Source organism: Patella vulgata, chromosome 3 (assembly GCF_932274485.2).
Source record: "Patella vulgata chromosome 3, xgPatVulg1.2, whole genome shotgun sequence".
In the NCBI taxonomy this organism is placed as follows: domain Eukaryota; kingdom Metazoa; phylum Mollusca; class Gastropoda; family Patellidae; genus Patella; species Patella vulgata.
In genome coordinates this window covers 29,638,885-29,654,351 of record NC_065881.2, presented here as the reverse complement: position 1 = coordinate 29,654,351, position 15,467 = coordinate 29,638,885, and positions in this window count along the sequence as shown.

Below are 15,467 nucleotides of genomic sequence, written 5' to 3'. Positions count from 1 at the left end.
AGACCTGGTTACCAACATGTATATAAACTCAAGCAGAGTGCAACATATATATTCACTCTGGAAATAAACATACATGTTGAACAACCTCATCTGATTTAGAGACTAATTTATTTTTAGGTAAGAATAACTAAGATACTTCATATTTAGTTTTATGTACACATTTTATAGTTCTCGTTTTATAATTCCATTTCTTTAAATATTGCACGTGACAATATATGTACATGTAAAAGTTTACAATAACGCGTATATAAATAGTCATCTAATTAACTTAATATTAATTTAATGAATATTTTATTCTATAGCCAATATTTGTTTTTATATATATATATATATATCAATTATTCACTCTGGAAATAAACATACATGTTGAACAACCTCATCTGATTTAGAGACTAATTTATTTTTAGGATAATTGAGAACGAAACAGCCAAGCGAGTAAACAACCACCCCCAACCCTTACGTATTGTAGTAGAATCTTGCGCACAGGATTCCCTCAATAAAGAACGCAACAAACGGCCCGTTCTCACTGGTGGAACTCTGCTTGAGTTTATATACATGTTGGTAACCAGGTCTGATTTAGAGCGTCCTAGGATTAACTCATTAAACAATTAGCACAATAGATTTAATTATAAGAATACAGTTTGAATGAGCTTAAGTTATATATCTCTAGACATTTTGGTAATTAAAACAATTAGATTAATTTACAACTAATCTAACGTCTATAAGAAATGTGTAATAATAAAATATATGTATATACGAAATGAACATGTGTAGTAATAATAAAATATATATAAAACTTTAAATACATAATATTTCACAATTAATGTTGTATGTACATGTAGAGTTATACTTTACTCTATCACAGTAGTATCGAATATTGCACCTGAGATTAAAGGCATGACGTTGTTTCAACATGGACTCTATCTGTAATTAATATTAAATTTTTATATGTTAGTGACGTCAAATCTTTAACGTGCACGAAGCCAGAAAATTGGCGATATTTCATTGAATATTCAATTAATTTTTGAACCAGTTACATATTTGAGTAGCTGACATGAACGCGATTCCGAAGTCCCGTGTACAAATTGGTGTGACTGTAAAAGATCCCTTGGCAGTTGGACTTGTATATAAGAGTAGGCTAGCGCCGCTGTACGGGCGAAACTTTCCTCATGGTCCATTCCGAGCAGAACAGTTAGACGTTAAACCCCATTTCATTTTACTTTGATATTAATATCTTTTGCGATTACAGTATTTATCATAACTTCGGTGTGGACCACGACATTGCTTTTCGTACATTTCGCGAGACTGTTCTTTTTCCATTTCGCGAAACTGTTCTTTTTCCATTTCGCGTAGATCTCAGAAACTGTAAGAAGTGATAGAGAGAGAGAGAGAGAGAGAGAGATGGCGTTTAACCTCCACTCGACACAAACTAGGTCTTTTCGGGACTAACATATGGTTTAATTTTATTTCAATCATTCGCTTGCGCGTAAGGGTCTTTAGACATTAGCAATTGGAAGAAACCGGAGGCCCCGGATAAAACCAACGAGATTGGACAGGCGACCATACTCCTTGTCACGTATAACCGTGGATTCGAAACCACGCCAGTTGACTCAATGACGCGCGCACGTGCTAACCATTCGGGGACCGAGAATTGAACAAAATGCGTATTTTGCCGTAGGAGTGGATAAAATCGGTACGTATTATCAACGTATAAAGCATTTTATATAATCGATAGAGCCTTTTTTTTTACATTGACAATAGTTGATGTATAAGTGTTTTACTGTTAACCAAAATATGGAGTTAATGATTCTAGAGTCAAAATATGTCATTTGACTATGTAATAGTGAACCCTGAAATTAATGTCGCAGGTTTTATCTCTTCATGCCGTCATCATTTGATACTATTGAAAATGGAGCGATCCGATGCAGCTATTTATAAGGAAGTCGCCTTTCTTCGTTGACCAGGTGAAACTAACGCTGATAAGTGTCACTTAGGTTCTGGTTAGTTATCTGATACAGGACACTTCTTTTTTTCCCATTCGAAAAACTTGGGTTTTTTTTAATTCCTTTTCCAATTCGTGTAGATCTCTGACACTGTAATAGGTAGAATTCTGAATATTGATTTTTCCCATGTTTTTAACAGTTATTATTTATAACTATTGCGAAAGTTGTGAACAGACCGAAAGTGATGTATATCTTTAACGTGCACGAAAATTGAAAATCGGCCCTAATTATGTCAATTCCCAACCGATTTTCGAAAAAGTTATATTTTTGTACAGCCGGGGATATTGCGGATGCGATAACAGCCGAATTAAGCTACCATGACGTTCTCATTTTTTCATGAAAATTTACTAAAATTGTTATTCTTGGAATGTTGAGTTTTCGATTACATAATTATATTGCCGGCGTCTGTCCGATTCTACCAATCTAAGATTATCATGTTGTGAATTGTTCAACTATATTTTTCACTTTCCTTCTATCGTAATGCGCATGTAAAGAACATGTCAATAGCTGAGTTATGCAAATGTGTGTTTTTATTGGGGGATTGGGGGAGTGGTGGGGCTAGTCTTTGTTATGCATCTGGCGACCGTGTGACGCCTTTTCTACGGTGAAAACCTTCAGTCTTGCCAGCAAGTCTAGTTATTCTTCTTATTATTATTTTTTTTGTGGGAGCCTATTTCTCAGCAACTATAAGATATAGAGGCCTGAAGTTTGGGTTTCTCTTGGGAAACTGGGCGGTGGTTAGTGCTTAAATGTAAAACTAAATTTGTGCGCATACCGGAAATGCGTCAAATCTTTAACGTGCACCCAAATTGAAAATCGGCCACAATTCTGTTAATTCTCAACCGATTTTTCTCATATTTACATTTTTGGATAGCTAGAGACATTTCTGAGCTGATAGCAGTTCAAAAACTTTGTCGCTTTCGTTTTTTGGCTGAAAATGGGAAAATTTTATTTTACGACTTTTATTCAAAATTTAATAACTCAAAAACGGCTCCAACGATTTTTCTGAAACTTCGGGAATATGAAGTCGAAGGACCAACCCAGTCAATGAACTGTAAATGAAAATCTTCTAATCACCGGAAGTAGTTAAGAAAGGTATCCAAACTTTTACAAAATTCTGAAAAATGGGTGCCTGTGCGGAAAATGAGATGTATCCATTGTGTTTTTGCCGATTAGTTAAAGTTTTAATTTCGTTTAATAGCCCATTAAATTGTCTATCAGATAGTACTAAAGTTATAGGACTTTGAAAAGTAAGGTTTTATACGATTTCGATCAAGTTTGAACGCATGTTTCTCGGAAACGCCGCCTACGATTTTTTTCAAACTTTCTCAATCGAGGGGTCTAATGGGTAGTGTATTGTGTGAAACCATTGTACAATTTCTCTAATTGTCATAGGTAGCCGAAAAAAAGAGATCGAAAATCGAAAATGTCGCATTTTTACGATTTGGAGCGTTTTTAGAGGTCTTTTTCTCGAAACATAATATTTTTTTTGAGAACTTCTGCTACAGAGAGTCTTATCGGTAGTGTTATGTATGAAACCATTGTACAACAGTTCCAAATATCAGGAGTTGGAGAACAAAGGGATCGAAAATTGAAAACGGCAGCTTTCATTGTTAAGCGAAACAAGCAGTGAGGGTGGAAAGGCCTACAATATGTACGTTTTGTCAACGTATAGAGCCTATTCAAGGGTGCTCTTTTTCTTTCATAGTGACGATATTTGAACTAAAATTATTTCAACTATGAGTCTTTACTTCTATCCAAAATATGGGTTTATTAACCCTATAACAGAAATAGTTGATTTCTGTTTATAAGCAAGTCCAATTTGTCAACTGGTTACAGTAGTATAGAATATTGCACATGTGATAGAAGGCATGACGTTGTTTGAGCATGGACCCTGTCTGTAATTAATAGTAAACTTTTACATGTTGGTGACGTCAAATCATTAACGTGCACGAAACCAGAAAATTGGCGATATTTCATTGAATATTCAATGAATTTATCAACCAGTTACATATTTGAGTAGCTGACATGAACGCGATTCCGAAGTCCCGTGTACACATTGGTGTGACTGTAAAAGATCCCGTGGCCCATTTCTAGCAGAACAGTTATATGTTAAATCCCATTTCATTTTACTTTGATATTAATATTTATTTCAGTTTTTAACATAACTTAGGTGTGGACCACGACATTGCTTTTCTTCCATTTCGCGAAACTGTTCTTTTTCCATTTCGCTTAGATCTCAGAAACTGTAAGAAGTGATAGAGAGGGAGAGAGAGAAATGGGGTTTAACGTCCACTCGACACAAACTAGGTCATTTCAGGACTAGCATATGGTTTAATTTTATTTCAATAATTCGCTTGTGCGTAGGGGTCTTTAGACTTTAGCAATGGGAGGAAACCGGAGGACCCGGAGAAAACCCACGAGGTTGGACAGGCGACCCTACTCTTTGCCACGTGGGGTTCGATGGCCGAATGGTTAGCACGTGCACGCTGTATCACGAGCCCTGTCATTGAGTCAACTGGCGTGGTTGTGATTGTACGTGACAAGGAGTAGGGTTGCCTGTCCAACCTCGTGGGCTTTCTCCGGGTCCCCCGGTTTCCCCACACTGCTAAATTAAACCATATGTTAGTCCTGAAATTACCTAGACTGTGTCGAGTGGACGTTAAACCCATTTCTCTCTCTCTCTCTCTCTTATCATACACAGATATATCAATTAGGCTCTCTATAGAAGGAGTTCTCCAAAAAATATTAGATTGCCTTTTTTAGAAAAAGACCTCGCAACATGCTCGAACAGCGGCGCTAGTCTACTCTTATATAGAATTCCAACTGCCAAGGGATCTTTTACGGTAAATCTTTAACGTGCACGAAGACTCTGTAGAGACTTTAACCGGTATTTTTGTGTATGAAAACTTTGAACACAGTCAGAAATACCACGGTAGGAGAAAGGGGGACCGAGAATTGAACACAGTGCGTATTTGTTTATTAAATATACATTTTGGGAGATTTTAATAGGGGGTTGGCCATTCTTGCTATAACAGTTCAAAAATAGATGATGAAAGAAGAATATATTCAAAATTTCAGTCAAATTACTTTATTCTGAACAAAGTTATCACCATTGTAATTTTTGACTTAAAATAGGAGTCAACTCTCTCTTCACCAATTTTTATACATACAACTGAGTGCAAATTACATAACATTTCATGAGATATATTAAATATAATATCATTTATTATATAAAATCATGAACAGTATATTTGTAATTATTAATCTTCAAAGACCTAAAATACAGTTATTGAGTTCGCCCCGCTTTGAACTTGGCTGTTTTTCATTTCTTACATCTGTTTGTTGGAAATATTGTGTGAACATATGAAACGGCAACAAAAAATGTAACAAACTATTTTAATGCAACGAATGTCATTTCTAGTCGATTTTGCCCTGTGTTTTTTTCTCTACATAATCGCTTGAAAGAAGTGTCACCAAATATGCTCTCCTCGATACGTTCGACAAGACTTTGGTTTGGCTGAACCCCACCCCTTTTGAAAAATCGTGTATCCACCCTTGTGAACAGGCTCATAGCCATAGTTGGTTGGGATGTGGCGCCCCGTGGACTTAAATGAACAACTTAAGATTAGTCCGTAGTGCTACTGTCCTTGATAAAATACTCCGATGGCAAACTGTATTAGCCCAACAGAAGCAGATAAGAAGGACGTTAACACCATTTTATTTCATTTCAAAATAATGTTTGGTGCATGACATTTATTGGACTTAATCCTTTCTTCAACGCCCCCCCACCCTCCCGAGATGACAAATACTTGGGGTGACTTAGACAAAGATTTAGTAGAAGTCAACGTTCCAGAATACCACATTTTATGGTATTCTCGAACAATGATTAACTCAATGATTACGCTAATAAAAGTTTATAAAAATCTTAGTTCAAAATTTAGTCAGCTTTCCAGAATATAACTGGTCAGAAAATAGTATATTAAATCTATGATTAGGACTAGTCTACTTTCGAAAATATGGGCCTAAGAATTTGGCCTGATAACTTGAAATATTAAAGAGGGATTGTCAATAATTAATAGTAACAGTCGATAATTATAAACATGTATTATTGTAGGATGAAATCAACCTTTATTTTTAAACATTTCGAATGTTAATGCCTCTTGTATATGAGATGGTTTTATTCATCAATTTTTGTTTTACAATTTTTTGTAATTCTCCATTATATTTGATTTTTTTTGCTATATTTATTTTATCTATCTTTAATTATTTGTCCTATATCTTATCTATTAGTTCACTTTGAATTCCTAATCTGTTAAATGGAATATTTCTTCTTAAAAGTATTTCAATTTAGTGCATAATTAATATCTTTAGTGCATGGTTTAGTTGTTATTAAATTTAGATATATTTAAAATGTATGTTTTGCGAGCATGGGCTAGGGATATTGTGAACATATCTATTATATTCTCAGTTCTTTTTAAGGTTAATTGTAAAAAAAAAAAATTAAATAGCTTCTTTTTTTTGTGATTGGGGATTGGGGTGGGGAAATTTTGTTATTATTGAACACAGTTTTATTAGCATTGGAATTAACTTTGTTTATTAATATTCCAAATGTCTCAGTAGCTATTTTTTTATACGCCCACATTTTCATGTGGACGTATATTGTCGTCGCCCCTGTCCGTCCGTCCGTCCACAATTGTTTGTGAACACTCTACAGGTCACAATTTTTATCCGATTTCAATGAAATTTGAATAAAGGTTTATCACCATAAGATTGCGGTTCCTTTCGATAATGGCATGTATCGGACTGTAACTTCATAGATTATGGATTATATTCCAAATGTCTCAGTGGTTTTTTTTTTATCAATTTAAATGGCTATTTTTTACGCCCACATTGTCGTCGCCCTGTCTGTCCGTCCGTCCGGATGTCCGTCCGTCTATCCACAATTGTTTGTGAACACTCTACAGGTCACAGTTTTCATCCGATTTCAATGAAAGTTGAAATATAGATTTATCACCCTAAGATCTCGATTCCCGTCGATATTGGCATGTATCGGACTCATGGATTATGGCCCCTGATTGTACGAAAAATCACGTTTTTAGCTTGTGAACACTGTAGAGGTCTCAATTTTCATCTGATTTCGATGAAACTTGAAATTATTACTATTATTATTATTATTACAGCATATTTATAGTGCACCCTTTCATATAACATGTTCAGAGGCACTTTACAAAGTGACAATGTAAATCACACATAAACAACAAGATTATGGGCATGTTAACGATTGTATACAGAGTCAGTTAAAAGCCTGATTAAATAAATGTGTTTTAAGTTGTTTTTTAAAAGAATACAGAGATGTACAACATCTTAAACTAAATGGTAGATTATTCCATAAAACAGGTGCTTGATAACTAAAAGAGCGCTGACCATAGGAGACTAGTTGAACAGTTTTGGGCTTTAAAAGTAGTTTATCTGATGTACGTAATGTTCGGCCAGGTGTATAAAGTTCTAAAAGATCTGAGACGTAAACAGGAGCTAAATTATTTAAACATTTAAAAGTAAGTAATAAAATCTTAAAATCAATTCGATATTTAACAGGTAACCAGTGTAAATTATATAAAACAGGAGTTATGTGGTCACATTTCTTAGTTAAAGTAACAAGTCTAGCCGCAGTATTCTGTACTTTTTGTAATTTATCTATAAGCTTTAAAGGTAAACCAACTAAAAGTGAATTAAAGTTATCTAATCGAGAAGTGACCAGAGAATTAACAAGTGACTTAGTGGCCTCTACAGTTACACATTTACGTATTTTACCTATATTTCTAATATTAAAATAGCACAATTTACAAATATTATTTACTTGAGCTCCCATAAGCATAAAACTATCAAAGATAGCGCCAATATTACGAGCAGAATAAGATGAAAATATATCACAATTACCAATTACAACAGGGGGGTTATCTTGTGCAGATTTACTTAATTGATGCCTTGAGCCTAATAACAAATATTCGGTTTTATCATCATTCAATTTTAGAAAGTTCTTTGACATCCATTTTCTAATATCACTAATACAGTTCTCAAGTTGCAATTTTGATAAATTGAAAGAAGATGGACAATTAGGTGTAAATGAAATATATAATTGAGTATCATCGGCATACAAATGAAAGCTGAGACCATATTTTCTGACAATATCTCCTAATGGTGACGTATAGAGGGTAAATAAAATCGGACCAAGAACAGAACCTTGGGGAACCCCAGATGACAAAACAGATTCAGACGACGATTTGCAATTAACTAAAATACACTGTTTTCTACCCACAGATATTCCCGCATATCATATCGGGGATCATGTGGCTAAGTGGGTAAGACGCTAGCTCGCTAGCCTGGAGGTCGGATGTTCGATCCCTGCATTGGCCGAGAAAGTTCATCCAGATTTTCCGACGTGGTTCTCCCTTGTCAGTGATGCAGGGCTGACAAGGAAAGCTGTCTAGTCGTTCGGATGGGACGAAAAACCGAGGTCCCGTGTACACATTGGCGTGCACGTAAAAGATCCCTTGGTAGTTGGAATTCGATATAAGAGTAGGCCGTAGTGCCGCTGTCCGGGCAAAATTTCCATCATAGCACACTGTATGGCGTATGCCCGTCTTCATTAGCCCAGGTTAGGAGCAGAAAAGTAGGACGTTAAACTCCATTTCATTTATTCCCGCATATCGGACCATAACTTCCTGAATTATGGCCCCTAGAGATCACAATTTTCATCCGATTTAAAAAAACAAACATTTGAATATATCACCGTTACACCTTAAGGATGGTTGAGTTTGAATTTCATGAAAATCAGGCCAATACTGTCCGACAAAATGACCGCCCCTAGTACGCAAATAGTATAAACATCTGGTAAATCAAGGCTGTGGACCCTCTAGAGGTCACAATTTTAATCCGATTTCAATGAAACTCGAAATACATGTTTATAACCCAAAGATATTGGTTCCTTTCGAACCTGAATTAATTATGGCCCTTGATTGAACAAAAAATCACGTTTTTAGGTTATGGTCCCTGTAGAGGTCACAATTTTTTGATCAGATTTAAAATAAAACGTGTGAATATATCACCATTACACACTAAGATCTTGGTTCCATTTGATAATCGCGGATACCCGAACTTAATATCCTCGATTATGGCCCCTGATTGTTCGAAAAATCGCATTTTTAGGTTGCGGTTTCTCTAGAGGTCACAATTTTTTCCGATTTTAAAAATCTTTTAAATCCATCACCATTACACCACAATGTTGGTTGAATTCGTATTTCGGAAAGATCGTAATGCAACTGGCCGACAAAATGGCCGCTCTTTGTACGCAAATTGTGTAGAAGTGTGTAATACGAAGGTTGTGGACCCTCTAGAGGTCACAATTTTTATCTGATTTTGATGAAAATTAAAACATATTTTTATATCCCAAAGATCTCAATCCCTTTTGATATTTTATAATTCAGGCCATAACTATCCGGATTATTGCGCCTGATTGTACAAAAAATCGCGTTTGTTTTAAGCTTGTTCTCTATCAATCTTTTGCAAAATGTGGGCGTATCCTGCCATTGAGCCGCTGGTTATTTAATAATTGGGGGTTGGTGGATGGGGTGTATTTTTTTTATTGTATAACACAATTTTATTAGTATTGGAATTAACATTGTTTATTAACCTCGAGATGTCTGTTTAGTATTAATTTGGCATTAATTTAATTTTTCATATCATTTATTGTATAAATAATAATTTAACAAACCAAATTATTATTATGTCATTTATAAAACATTACTGTTTAAACTGAACCAATGGAGGGGGTTGCATGGGAAAGGTTGCTATACTGGACATAAATTGGTAAAATACAACACAATTTTTTGTTGGTGGTTATACACAAGTTTGTATGAAACAACACAAGTTTCAGAAATTTCAACACAAGTTTCAGAAATTTCAACACAAGTTTCAGAAATTTCCACACAAGTAATGTGTAGATCTTCACACAAGTTTCAACACAAGTTTTTTTGTTGTTTGATAAATTTTAACACAATTTTTGTGTTGTTTCAACAATTAACACAATTTTGTGTTGTTTCAACATAAAATTGTGTTGTTAAATAGAGACACCTCTGACTTGTGTTGAAAATAACACCATGATCCCTGTGATAGTGGTGGGCAACCTCCAAGCAGTTTTAGATTAATGTAACCTAGTTGGGAGGCGTGGCATTTTGGGCGTGGAATACCACAACCACCACCAGATACCCGACATTCAACACAAGTAATGTGTAGATCTTCACACAAGTTTCAACACAAGTTTGTGTTGTTTGATAAATTTTAACACAATTTTTGTGTTGTAAATCTTAATTAGCCAGCCAGAAATGGGGAATGAAAACACCGGTTTGTGTGTTTCAACGTAACCCAATAAAAGCTGATGTCTCAAACAATTAGATTTAGTTGTCCAAATAGCTGTTCGATTAAGATAGTCCCGTAGAATCTGAACAGCACACAGGTTTGGTTTTTCCAGGAAATCCTGTAATTCTACGGACAGGGGACCCTGGCCAATCCTACGTGTCTTGGTAAGTTTACTTAATGTAAAAATTGTTTCCTTGGTCGGTCATAACTCTGACGTAAGCCCGGAGGATACTAAAGCCAACACTGTGAAAATTTTCAAAGCGAGATCTTATCCGATAGGGCCGAATTAGTACCCAGATTTTTAAGTTGAGATAAAACTTGGTTAACAACCCAAGTCACCGCATAGCGTATTTATGGAGGTTAAGCATTAAAGGATGCTGTCAGTAAACGCTTTACGAAAGAATGCTGGTCGATTTTAACCTCATCAACAGATGTATGAAACGCTGAACTTGCAGATCTTCAATAGTTCCGACAAATAATTAAGCACTTCTACCACAGAGGATCGAAATGGACCAACTTGTCGTCTATTACACCAGTTACACCAATGACGCGAGCTGCTATTGTAAGTGGTGGCTGTACTTTTGCGTCAAGACTTGTCTGCTAATAAATTGACAGCTTGTTCCGAAACGCCCTTGTTGATATCTTGTCTCCTAAGGTTCGCCACGCCAAAAGCCTGAATCTCTCCTGACTTAGTGTGTAAGGGGGTAAAAGAATCGGTTTCTTGACTAACAAACGTAGAATTTCGGGAAACCATGGTCTTGTCTGCCAGACAGGGACCACGTTGTTGCAGTAACCCGTTCATGTTGAATTTTCAACAGACATCTCGGTATCATCGCAAAAGTGGGGGGGGGGGGGGTGAAGTAAAGTCCCTCCCAGTTCCATCTACTTTGAAATTACATCTTATTAAGATTTTTTAAATGAAATGTAATGCACACCATGAAATAATAATTTTATGATGAAACCGAAATAAGATATAATTACCACACTGGTCCCCTCCCTAGACTTTCGATACATCTTAGGTTCAGACAGTTTTTGTTGCGTTTTGGTTTCGGTTTAACTTGTTTTGTTTTTAGTTTTTCAAGTGACCCAATATTGAAACATTTAACGAAAAAACGTTGAATTACAGCCCCCCCCCCCCCCACACACACACACACCGTTTTGCCGTTCTTATCCGAGATAGAAAGGGATTTCGAGTTCTTAAGTTAGTGTTATGTCCTAGAAAGGGTCGGGGGAATTCTTAACCAGTGTTTTTGATGTCATCTGAGGTAAGTCTACAGGAACGATAATATTTGCACGCTGAAGTTGAATTAAATCGTCAGTTGTGATCATTCTTAACCGACTAATAGTGAAACTCTTAATGATAAAATCAATGTTGTACGCAGACGTTGAATTAACTCATCTCTGAGGGGATGGGGGGTAAGGGGGCGTTCTTAAGGGATGAAGGAAGGATCGAGGGTTCTTTTAAGCAGTGTTTTTGATGACATCTGAGGTTGCACGCGATTTTCGAAACAGCCTGAACTTACTTACTGTCTGTTCCACTACTACGACTCGAATATTGCTTGCCATTTCTTCAATTTTTGATTAAAATGGGTAAAACTTTGAGAAATACCTGTAATGCCATTCCTATTGTTTTCTGTTTTGTGAGAACTAAGTTTAGATCAAGCTATATAGCTTTTCTCCCATGAAAAATCGTGGTTTGGTGACATCTTGGTACTGAAAACAGTCGTGTTTGGTCCAGTTATCTGAAAGAGCTAGAGTGGACAAGGGGTGCTGGGTTCGGTTTAAGTCGTTTCGCCCTAGTTGGATGTGTAGGTGGTTGTTTCGGTCCAGTAAAAAAAACCGATAAGATATCTTACAAAAGATTTTACACTGCTGTTGAAAATAAGTGTTCTCAAAGGAACATTTGGTTGCAATGCAATACTATGAATATCAATGATGTAATGAACGGGGAGGAATATTAACCAAATTGTGCTGTTGTAAACATCCATATATCTATTTTGCATTTAGAAACAGCCCTGAAACAAATCGAAAACTAAAACTGAGATGACGAATTTCACCGGCGCCCGCATCGTTTAGCAGACGTCACTTCCCGCACTAATGATACGTTTTAACAGATTCCCATACGTGTTCAAAAATGGACGCGAAATAATCATTAATCAAAACATATTGAAGTGTGACTAATGATAAATCGGCCATCTCTCGGCAATGGATAAAGCTGGAGATTATTTTGTGATATCTGTCTGGTCGTATATTTGCATACAATTCGTCTATTTCTCGGCAAAAGACAAAATTAAAAATTATTTTATGATATCGACACAGTCGTATATCTGCATACTATTAGTTAAAGGAAGTTAGTAAATAGTATTAGTAAAGTGTAGCGAATAACAGTCTTTGGAACGAATATTTGTTTTAAAGGATAAAAGTATAGTTACTTCCAGTAATACAGGAAATTTTTGATTCATTGCATTTAATGGCGGTTTGTATAACGTATCAAATGGTAAAATGTCTATTAAACTATTAAACTATAAAAAAAAATGACATCATTTTCAGTGGCCAATTGGTTACATCTAAGAAATATTCACAGAATGGTGCAAATTTTTATGAAAATCAAACAACATTTATTCTTTTATAGGCATAAAATGTTGAAAAGTGATTCCCACAAAACTGCCTGTTTCCCAGACGTGTCAAAAATTTAAAATGAACTATGGATTTTAGTTTGCTCTAATATATGACTTATATATGCCTTTGAAAATAGATTTCAGCCTTAAGATCTAAATTGCAGAAAAATGAAATCCGAAAATTGGCTTCCGTCTTGCTCTGCTTATTTACAACGACAGCTAAATTTTAACCCCCCAAAAGTGTTCCTAAAATTAAAAAATGCACGTTTTGTAAGAATAACGTTAATTCTGGGTCAGTCGGATATTTATTACCCAGTTTATGCGCTAAAAGCTAGATCTAGGATGGAAGATAATTTAAGTCAATTTATGTTTGATATGTACTGACAGCTGATCAGTACATATATGTTATCACGAAGTTTCATGCAAAAAATTTAAAACTAAAACGTTTTCTGAAAATACCACATTCCCAGACTTTGCTCTCAAACAGAACTATCTAAAAAAAAACTAAAAAAAACTCTGAATCCCGATACATTTATTCAAATTTAAATAAGACCTAGCCTTTTACACCAAATTACTTATTTCAAAGAGTTCGCATGGTTCTGACATATGCCGACTTTTCAAAATAACTTTAATCTTTAAGTCACTCCAAATTATCCAATGGGCATTTTTGTGCGATATAAGCAAGGTGGAAACAGAAAAAAAACATCCCAATCCGAACAAAAACAATATTGTTTCACACAAGCTTCAAAATGTGAAACGCTAATAAGTATTATTGTCGCGAAACAAGCGGGCGAATTCTCCTTCACTAGAGATTTCTAACCGAATGCACCAAATTTGTAAAGTCCTGTCTACCCTAATGCGATATTCATGTGTTCCATTTAACGCACGCGTAGTCGGAATGTTTATGTTCTGAGAAAGTGACAATGTCTAAATATGTGAAATTTACAAGAGAATACTGGATTTTATCGGACGTAATATGCCACAAAGATTTAGCCATTTTAATTAAAAAATGAAGAAATGGTAAGCAATTTTCGAGTCGGAGTATCACCTGGACCAGACAGTAGCTCACTTACTATTAGATTTAGTTTTGTGAGCTTTAGAATCTGTGAATATTACTAAAACGTGTTTTTTAGTATGTTACATGATTGGCGTGTCAGTATATTACCTTTATCACTCCCTTCAACAATGTTTGTTCTTCAATAGTACAGATGTAAAATCTTCCTTGCTATATGAAATCTCCAAATAAAATTACTTAGTGCTACAGTCATCTCCCATAATTATGCTTACTTAATTCTCACTATCCCAGTTTTTTGTCCTATTTCGTTTGGGCAAAAAACGTCGAAATCAAAAACGTTCAATTAGGGAAATTAAGATACATGACGTTTGGTTTTTATTTGCATTCATATTTGTCATCTGAAAAACATCTAAATTATTATCCAAAAACATTTTAGTGACATATGGAAAAGATTTAATAATTCTCACCAAATTGTTCTATGTGATAAAGAGATTAAATGACAATTCACGCTTGATACAAAAAACATTGAATATTTGATATTTATCATTTAATTTTTGATAGTTGTATCATGCAGATGCAAAAAAAAGGATACTCTGGTATACACAATATGGTATCAGGCAGCAAACACATTAGCAATAAGTTATAAGTTAGGGGTCCAGTTGGACCCCTTGTTCCCTTCACGCGTTGGGCCTGATTTGCATTTAACATAATTCTACATGTGGGAAGCAGATGAATACCGATCTCTTTGCTACGTGTAAAAATGTATAGGAGACAAAGTCACTAAATTTCGGAAAGTTGTGCCCAGTAGTTATTGCAAAACATTATAAAACATGTGCATGGGGGCCACGGAGACCCCACGTGCACTGACAAGGGATAATTTCTAACTCATCTGTATAAATTAAATGTTTGCAGTTACCTGAACTCCGATTACAAAACTACAGAAATAATTAAATTAAAAAAAATAACGCCCTAAATAATCGCCATACTTGTTTTCAAGTTGTAGAACAATCATAGCGATTTTTTTAATCGGAGTTCAGCTTTAATAAGAATTTATTTAGCGATAGGACGTCATCTATATAGGTCATGTGGTGCGATTAAATAATCCTGCGAGTTTGTTTGCCAACTAAACAGGAAACCCGGACGGTATGATTTAACACCCACCCCATCCAAGAAAGAAAGTTAAAAACATTAACGTCATTGTGCATAACCCTAACATGATTTCAACCTTTAATTTCGTTGTATATCCTAGGAACATTAATTGAAGTCGTTCATCGTCGTTACGGATTTGATGTAATTACTTAGAAGCTTTTTTAAAAAAATGTTTTACAGGACAAGGATAACAATGAATGATATTTTATGTTTCGTTTTATTACTTCAAGGTATATAATATACTCTTTCACTTTCGCGTTACAT